The following is a 6,785-nucleotide window of genomic DNA, read 5'->3' as shown; positions in this document are numbered from 1 at the left end:
ATAATAATAATAATAATAATAATAATAAAACCATCAATTACAATAGATTCCCTCCTACGGAGGAATCTAATAATAATAATAATAATAATAAATATAGCTGCAAGCAGCAATGCGGATTCCTCCTCAAAATGGCAAATCATTTAAAATTGATCAGTAGATGGTTGGGGATAAACCCTCCCAATTAAGGAATTCAAAAAAACATGTCTTTGTCTGAATCCTAAACGAAACATTTTCAATGTACAGGAAAATCCATACCGGACCTTATGGATCCTTGAGGCTTTTTTGTTCCCAATGAGAAATGAGGCATGTACACCAAGTTTCAGAAGAATTAGACAAATAGCGTGGAAATGGTATCACTTTGAAAATATTTTTTGGGGCGTGGCCTGTAGCACCACCTATGGTCGAATGTGGGCCATTCTTGGTTTGTGGGTTCCTGTTGGCCTGTAGTATCAATGTACAAAATTAGAAAATATTTGACCAGAAAATGGGAATTTTGGAGTGGCCTGTAGCGCCCCTAGGGGCTGAATGTGTGCCATTCTTGGTTTGTGGGTTCCTTTTGGCCTGTAGAATCAATGTACCAAATTAGAAAATGTTTGACCAGAAAATGGGACATTTGGGAATTACCTGTAGCGCCCCTAATGGCGAATGTTGGCCATTCTTGGTTTGTGGGTTGCTGTTGGCCTGTAGTACCATTGTACCAAATTAGAACATTTTAGACCAGAAAATGGGAATTTCGGCATGGCCTGTAGCGCCCCTAGGGGTGAATGTTGGCCATTCTTGGTTTGTGGGTTCCTGTTGGCCTGTAGTATCAATGTACCAAATTAGAACATTTTTGACCAGAAAACGGGAATTTTGGCGTGGCCTTTAAGCCCCCTAGTGGCGAATGTCGGCCATTCTTGGTTTGTGGGTTCCTGTTGGCCTGTAGTACCATTGTACCAAATTAGAACATTTTAGACCAGAAAATGGGAATTTCGGCATGGCCTGTAGCGCCCCCTAGGGGTGAATGTTGGCCATTCTTTGCGCAGTATTTCAGAGTGATGTCATCTTGAAGCATGTTAGGTTTGAAAAACCATCAGTCAAAATTACATTTGATTTATTGACACGTATATATTGTTAAAATTTGGACATTTACATAAACACGCCCCTTTCAGCCATTTTGTATCGTATTCATTTTTCCTAAGTAATGTTTTCAAGGATGTCCATTCTACACATGTGTACCAAATTTCAAGTCAATTGGAGCTACGGTTCAGGAGAAGAAGAGTTTTGTAGGTTTTCGCAAATTTTCAACGTACGGGAAAATCCATCATGGCGGAAGTTATGGGTTCTTGAGGCTTTTTTGTTCCCCATGAGGAATGAGGCATGTACACCAAATTTCAGAAGATTTGGACAAATGGCGTGGAAATTGTATCACTTTGAATTTTGTTTTTTGGGCGTGGCCTGTAGCGCCACCTATGGGTGAATGTGGGCCATTCTTGGTTTGGGGGTACCCGTTGGCATGGAGTATCAATGTGCCAATTTAGAAAATTTTTGACCAGTGACTTTTTGAGCTATTGGGGCTCAAGGAGAATAATAATAATAATAATAATAATAAATATAGCTGCAAGCAGCAATGCGGATTCCTCCTCAAAATGGCAAATCATTTCAAATTGATCAGTAGAGGGTTGGGGTTAAACCCTCTCAATGGATGAATCCAAAAAACATGTATTTCTGTCTGAATCCTAAACGAAACATTTTCAGTCTACAGGAAAATCCATCATACCTTATGGATCCTTGAGGCGTTTTTGTTCCCAATGAGAAATGAGGCATGTACACCAAGATTCAAAAGAATTGGTTAAATGGCGTGGAAATGGTATCACTTTGAAAATATTTTTTGGGGCGTGGCCTGTAGCACCTCCTATGGGCAAATGTGGGTCATTCTTGGTTTGTGGGTTCCTGTTGGCCTGTAGTATCAATGTACATAATTAGAAAATATTTGACCAGAAAATGGGACTTTTGGGAATTACCTGTAGCGCCCCCTAGGGGTGAATGTTGGCCATTCTTGGTTTGAGGGTTCCTGTTGGCCTGTAGTATCAATGTACCAAATTAGAACATTTTTGACCATAAAATGGGAATTTCGGCGTGGCCTCTAGTGCCCCCTAGGGGCGAATGTTGGCCATTCTTTGTTTGTGGGTTCCTGTTGGCCAGTAGTACCAATGTACCATATTAGAAAATTTTTGACCAGAAAACGAAATTTTGGGAGTGGCCTGTAGCGCCCCCTAATGGCGAATGTGGGCCATACTTGGTTTGTGGAGTCCTGTTGGCCTGTAGTATCAATGTACCAAATTATAACTTTTTTGACCAGAAAATGGGAATTTCGGCTTGGCCTCTAGCGCCACCTAGTGGTGAATGTCGGTCATTCTTGGTTTGTGGATTCCTTTTGGCCTGTATTATTAATGTACCAAATTAGAACATTTTTGACCAGAAAATGGGAATTTCGGCATGGCCTGTAGTGCCCCCTAGGGGCGAATGTTGGCCATTCTTGGTTTGAGGGTTCCTGTTGACCTGCAGTATCAATGTACCAAATTAGAACGTTTTTGACCAGAAAACGTAATTTTGGAGTAGCCTGTAGCGCCCCCTAAGGGCGAATGTGGGCCACACTTGGTATGTAGGTTCCTGTTGGCCTGTAGTATCAAAGTACCAAATTAGAAAATTTTTGACCAGAAAATGGGAATTTTGGCTTGTCCTGTAGTGCCCCCTAGTGGCGAATGTCGGTCATTCTTGGTTTGTGGATTCCTGTTGGCCTTTACTATTCTTGTACCGAATTAGAACATTTTTGACCAGAAAATGGGAATTTTGGCTTGTCCTGTAGTGCCCCTAGTGGCGTATGTCGGTCATTCTTGGTTTGTGGATTCCTGTTGGCCTGTACTATTAATTTACCAAATTAGAACATTTTTGACCAGAAAATGGGAATTTTGGCATGGCCATTCTTTGCACAGTACTTCAGAGTGATGTCATCTTTAAGCATGTTAGGTTTGAAAAACCATCAGTCAAAATTACATTTGATTTATTGACACGTATATATTGTTAAAATTTGGACATTTACATAAACACGCCCCTTTCAGCCATTTTGTATCGTATTCATTTTTCCTAAGTAACGTTTTCAAGGATGTCCATTCTACACATGTGTACCAAATTTCAAGTCAATTGGAGCTACGGTTCAGGAGAAGAAGAGTTTTGTAGGTTTTCGCAAATTTTCAACGTACGGGAAAATCCATCATGGCGGAAGTTATGGGTTCTTGAGGCTTTTTGTTCCCCATGAGGAATGAGGCATGTACACCAAATTTCAGAAGATTTGGACAAATGGCGTGGAAATTGTATCACTTTGAATTTTGTTTTTTTGGGCGTGGCCTGTAGCGCCACCTATGGGCGAATGTGGGCCATTCTTGGTTTGGGGGTACCCGTTGGCATGGAGTATCAATGTGCCAATTTAGAACATTTTTGACCAGTGACTTTTTGAGCTATTGGGGCTCAAGGAGAATAATAATAATAATAATAATAATAATAATAATAAATATAGCTGCAAGCAGCAATGCGGATTCCTCCTCAAAATGGCAAATCATTTCAAATTGATCAGTAGAGGGTTGGGGTTAAACCCTCTCAATGGATGAATCCAAAAAACATGTATTTCTGTCTGAATCCTAAACGAAACATTTTCAGTCTACAGGAAAATCCATCATACCTTATGGATCCTTGAGGCGTTTTGTTCCCAATGAGAAATGAGGCATGTACACCAAGATTCAAAAGAATTGGTTAAATGGCGTGGAAATGGTATCACTTTGAAAATATTTTTTGGGGGCGTGGCCTGTAGCGCCTCCTATGGGCAAATGTGGGTCATTCTTGGTTTGTGGGTTCCTGTTGGCCTGTAGTATCAATGTACATAATTAGAAAATATTTGACCAGAAAATGGGACATTTGGGAATTACCTGTAGCGCCCCTAGGGGTGAATGTTGGCCATTCTTGGTTTGAGGGTTCCTGTTGACCTGTAGTATCAATGTACCAAATTAGAACATTTTTGACCATAAAATGGGAATTTCAAGTGGCCTCTAGTGCCCCCTAGGGGCTGAATGTTGGCCATTCTTTGTTTGTGGGTTCCTGTTGGCCAGTAGTATCAATGTACCATATTAGAAAATTTTTGACCAGAAAACGAAATTTTGGGAGTGGCCTGTAGCGCCCCCTAATGGCTGAATGTGGGCCATACTTGGTTTGTGGGTTCCTGTTGGCCTGTAGTATCAATGTACCAAATTATAACTTTTTGACCAGAAAATGGGAATTTCGGCTTGGCCTCTAGCGCCACCTAGTGGTGAATGTCGGTCATTCTTGGTTTGTGGATTCCTGTTGGCCTGTACTATTAATGTACCAAATTAGAACATTTTTGACCAGAAAATGGGAATTTCGGCATGGCCTGTAGTGCTCCCTAGGGGCTGAATGTTGGCCATTCTTTGTTTGTGGGTTCCTGTTGGCCTGTAGTATCAAAGTACCAAATTAGAAAATTTTTGACCAGAAAATAGGAATTTTGGCTTGTCCTGTAGTGCCCCCTATTGGCGAATGTCGGTCATTCTTGGTTTGTGGATTCCTGTTGGCCTGTACTATTCTTGTACCGAATTAGAACATTTTTGACCAGAAAATGGGAATTTTGGCTTGTCCTGTAGTGCCCCCTAGTGGCGTATGTCGGTCATTCTTGGTTTGTGGATTCCTGTTGGCCTGTACTATTAATTTACCAAATTAGAACATTTTTGACCAGAAAATGGGAATTTTGGCATGGCCATTCTTTGCACAGTACTTCAGAGTGATGTCATCTTTAAGCATGTTAGGTTTGAAAAACCATCAGTCAAAATTACATTTGATTTATTGACACGTATATATTGTTAAAATTTGGACATTTACATAAACACGCCCCTTTCAGCCATTTTGTATGGTATTCATTTTTCCTAAGTAACGTTTTCAAGGATGTCCTTTCTACACATGTGTACCAAATTTCAAGTCAATTGAGACTACGGTTCAGGAGAAGAAGAGTTTTGTAGGTTTTCGCAAATTTTCAACGTACGGGAAAATCCATCATGGCGGAAGTTATGGGTTCTTGAGGCTTTTTTGTTCCCCATGAGGAATGAGGCATGTACACCAAATTTCAGAAGATTTGGACAAATGGCGTGGAAATTGTATCACTTTGAATTTTGTTTTTTTGGGCGTGGCCTGTAGCGCCACCTATGGGCGAATGTGGGCCATTCTTGGTTTGGGGGTACCCGTTGGCATGGAGTATCAATGTGCCAATTTAGAAAATTTTTGACCAGTGACTTTTTGAGCTATTGGGGCTCAAGGAGAAGAAGAAGAATAATAATAATAATAATAATAATAATAATAATAATAATAATAATAAAACCATCAATTACAATAGATTCCCTCCTACGGAGGAATCTAATAATAATAATAATAATAATAATAATAAAACCATCAATTACAATAGATTCCCTCCTACGGAGGAATCTAATAATAATAATAATAAAACCATCAATTACAATAGATTCCCTCCTACGGAGGAATCTAATAATAATAAAACCATCAATTACAATAGATTCCCTCCTACGGAGGAATCTAATAATAATAATAATAATAATAATAATAAAACCATCAATTACAATAGATTCCCTCCTACGGAGGAATCTAATAAAACCATCAAATACAATAGATTCCCTCCTTACGGAGGAATCTAATAATAATAAAACCATCAAATACAATAGATTCCCTCCTTACGGAGGAATCTAATAATAAAACCATCAATTACAATAGATTCCCTCCTACGGAGGAATCTAATAAAACCGACAAATACAATAGATTCCCTCCTTACGGAGGAATCTAATAAAACCGTCAAATACAATAGATTCCCTCCTTACGGAGGAATCTAATAATAATAAAACCGTAAAATACAATAGATTCCCTCCTTACGGAGGAATCTAATAATAATAATAATAATAATAAAACCATCAATTACAATAGATTCCCTCCTACGGAGGAATCTAATAATAATAATAATAATAATAAATATAGCTGCAAGCAGCAATGCGGATTCCTCCTCAAAATTGCAAATCATTTAAAATTGATCAGTAGAGGGTTGGGGTTAAACCCTCTCAATGGATGAATCCAAAAAACACGTATTTCTGTCTGAATCCTAAACGAAACATTTTCAGTGTACAGGAAAATCCATAATACCAAACCTTATGGATCCTTGAGGCTTTTTTGTTCCCAATGAGAAATGAGGCATGTACACCAAGTTTCAGAAGAATTGGTTAAATGGCGTGGAAATGGTATCACTTTGAAAATATTTTTTTGGGATGTGGCCTGTAGCGCCACCTATGGGCAAATGTGGGTCATTCTTTGTTTGTGGGTTCCTGTTGGCCTGTAGTATCAATGTACAAAATTTGAAAATATTTGACCAGAAAATGGGACTTTTGGGAATTACCTGTAGCGCCCCCCCCCAGGGGTGAATGTTGGCCATTCTTGGTTTGTGGGTTCCTGTTGGCATGTAGTATCAATGTACCAAATTATAACTTTTTTGAACAGAAAATGGGAATTTCGGCGTGGCCTGTAGCGCCCCCTAGTGGTGAATGTTGGCCATTCTTGGTTTGTTGGTTCCTGTTGGCCTGTAGCATCAATGTACCAAATTAGAAAATTTTTGACCAGAAAATGGGAATTTCTGCGTGGCCTGTAGCGCCCCCTAAAGGTGAATGTTGGCCATTCTTTGCGCAGTACTT

At 39.5% G+C, this 6,785-nt stretch overlaps 1 long non-coding RNA gene across 1 annotated transcript; it reads left to right on the top strand.

Moving 5' to 3' along the window:
- Positions 1-1,010: 1,010 nt before the first annotated feature.
- Positions 1,011-5,323, top strand: LOC127646377 (uncharacterized). Its single transcript, XR_007970928.1, has 3 exons — positions 1,011-1,059; positions 3,010-3,219; positions 5,061-5,323. It is a non-coding gene; the product is annotated as an uncharacterized LOC127646377 (long non-coding RNA).
- Positions 5,324-6,785: the final 1,462 nt, after the last annotated feature.

Source organism: Xyrauchen texanus, chromosome 7, assembly GCF_025860055.1.
Source record: "Xyrauchen texanus isolate HMW12.3.18 chromosome 7, RBS_HiC_50CHRs, whole genome shotgun sequence".
Lineage (NCBI taxonomy): Eukaryota > Metazoa > Chordata > Actinopteri > Cypriniformes > Catostomidae > Xyrauchen > Xyrauchen texanus.
Note: the sequence above shows the minus strand (reverse complement) of the source record. Positions and strands in the feature narration are given on the sequence as shown.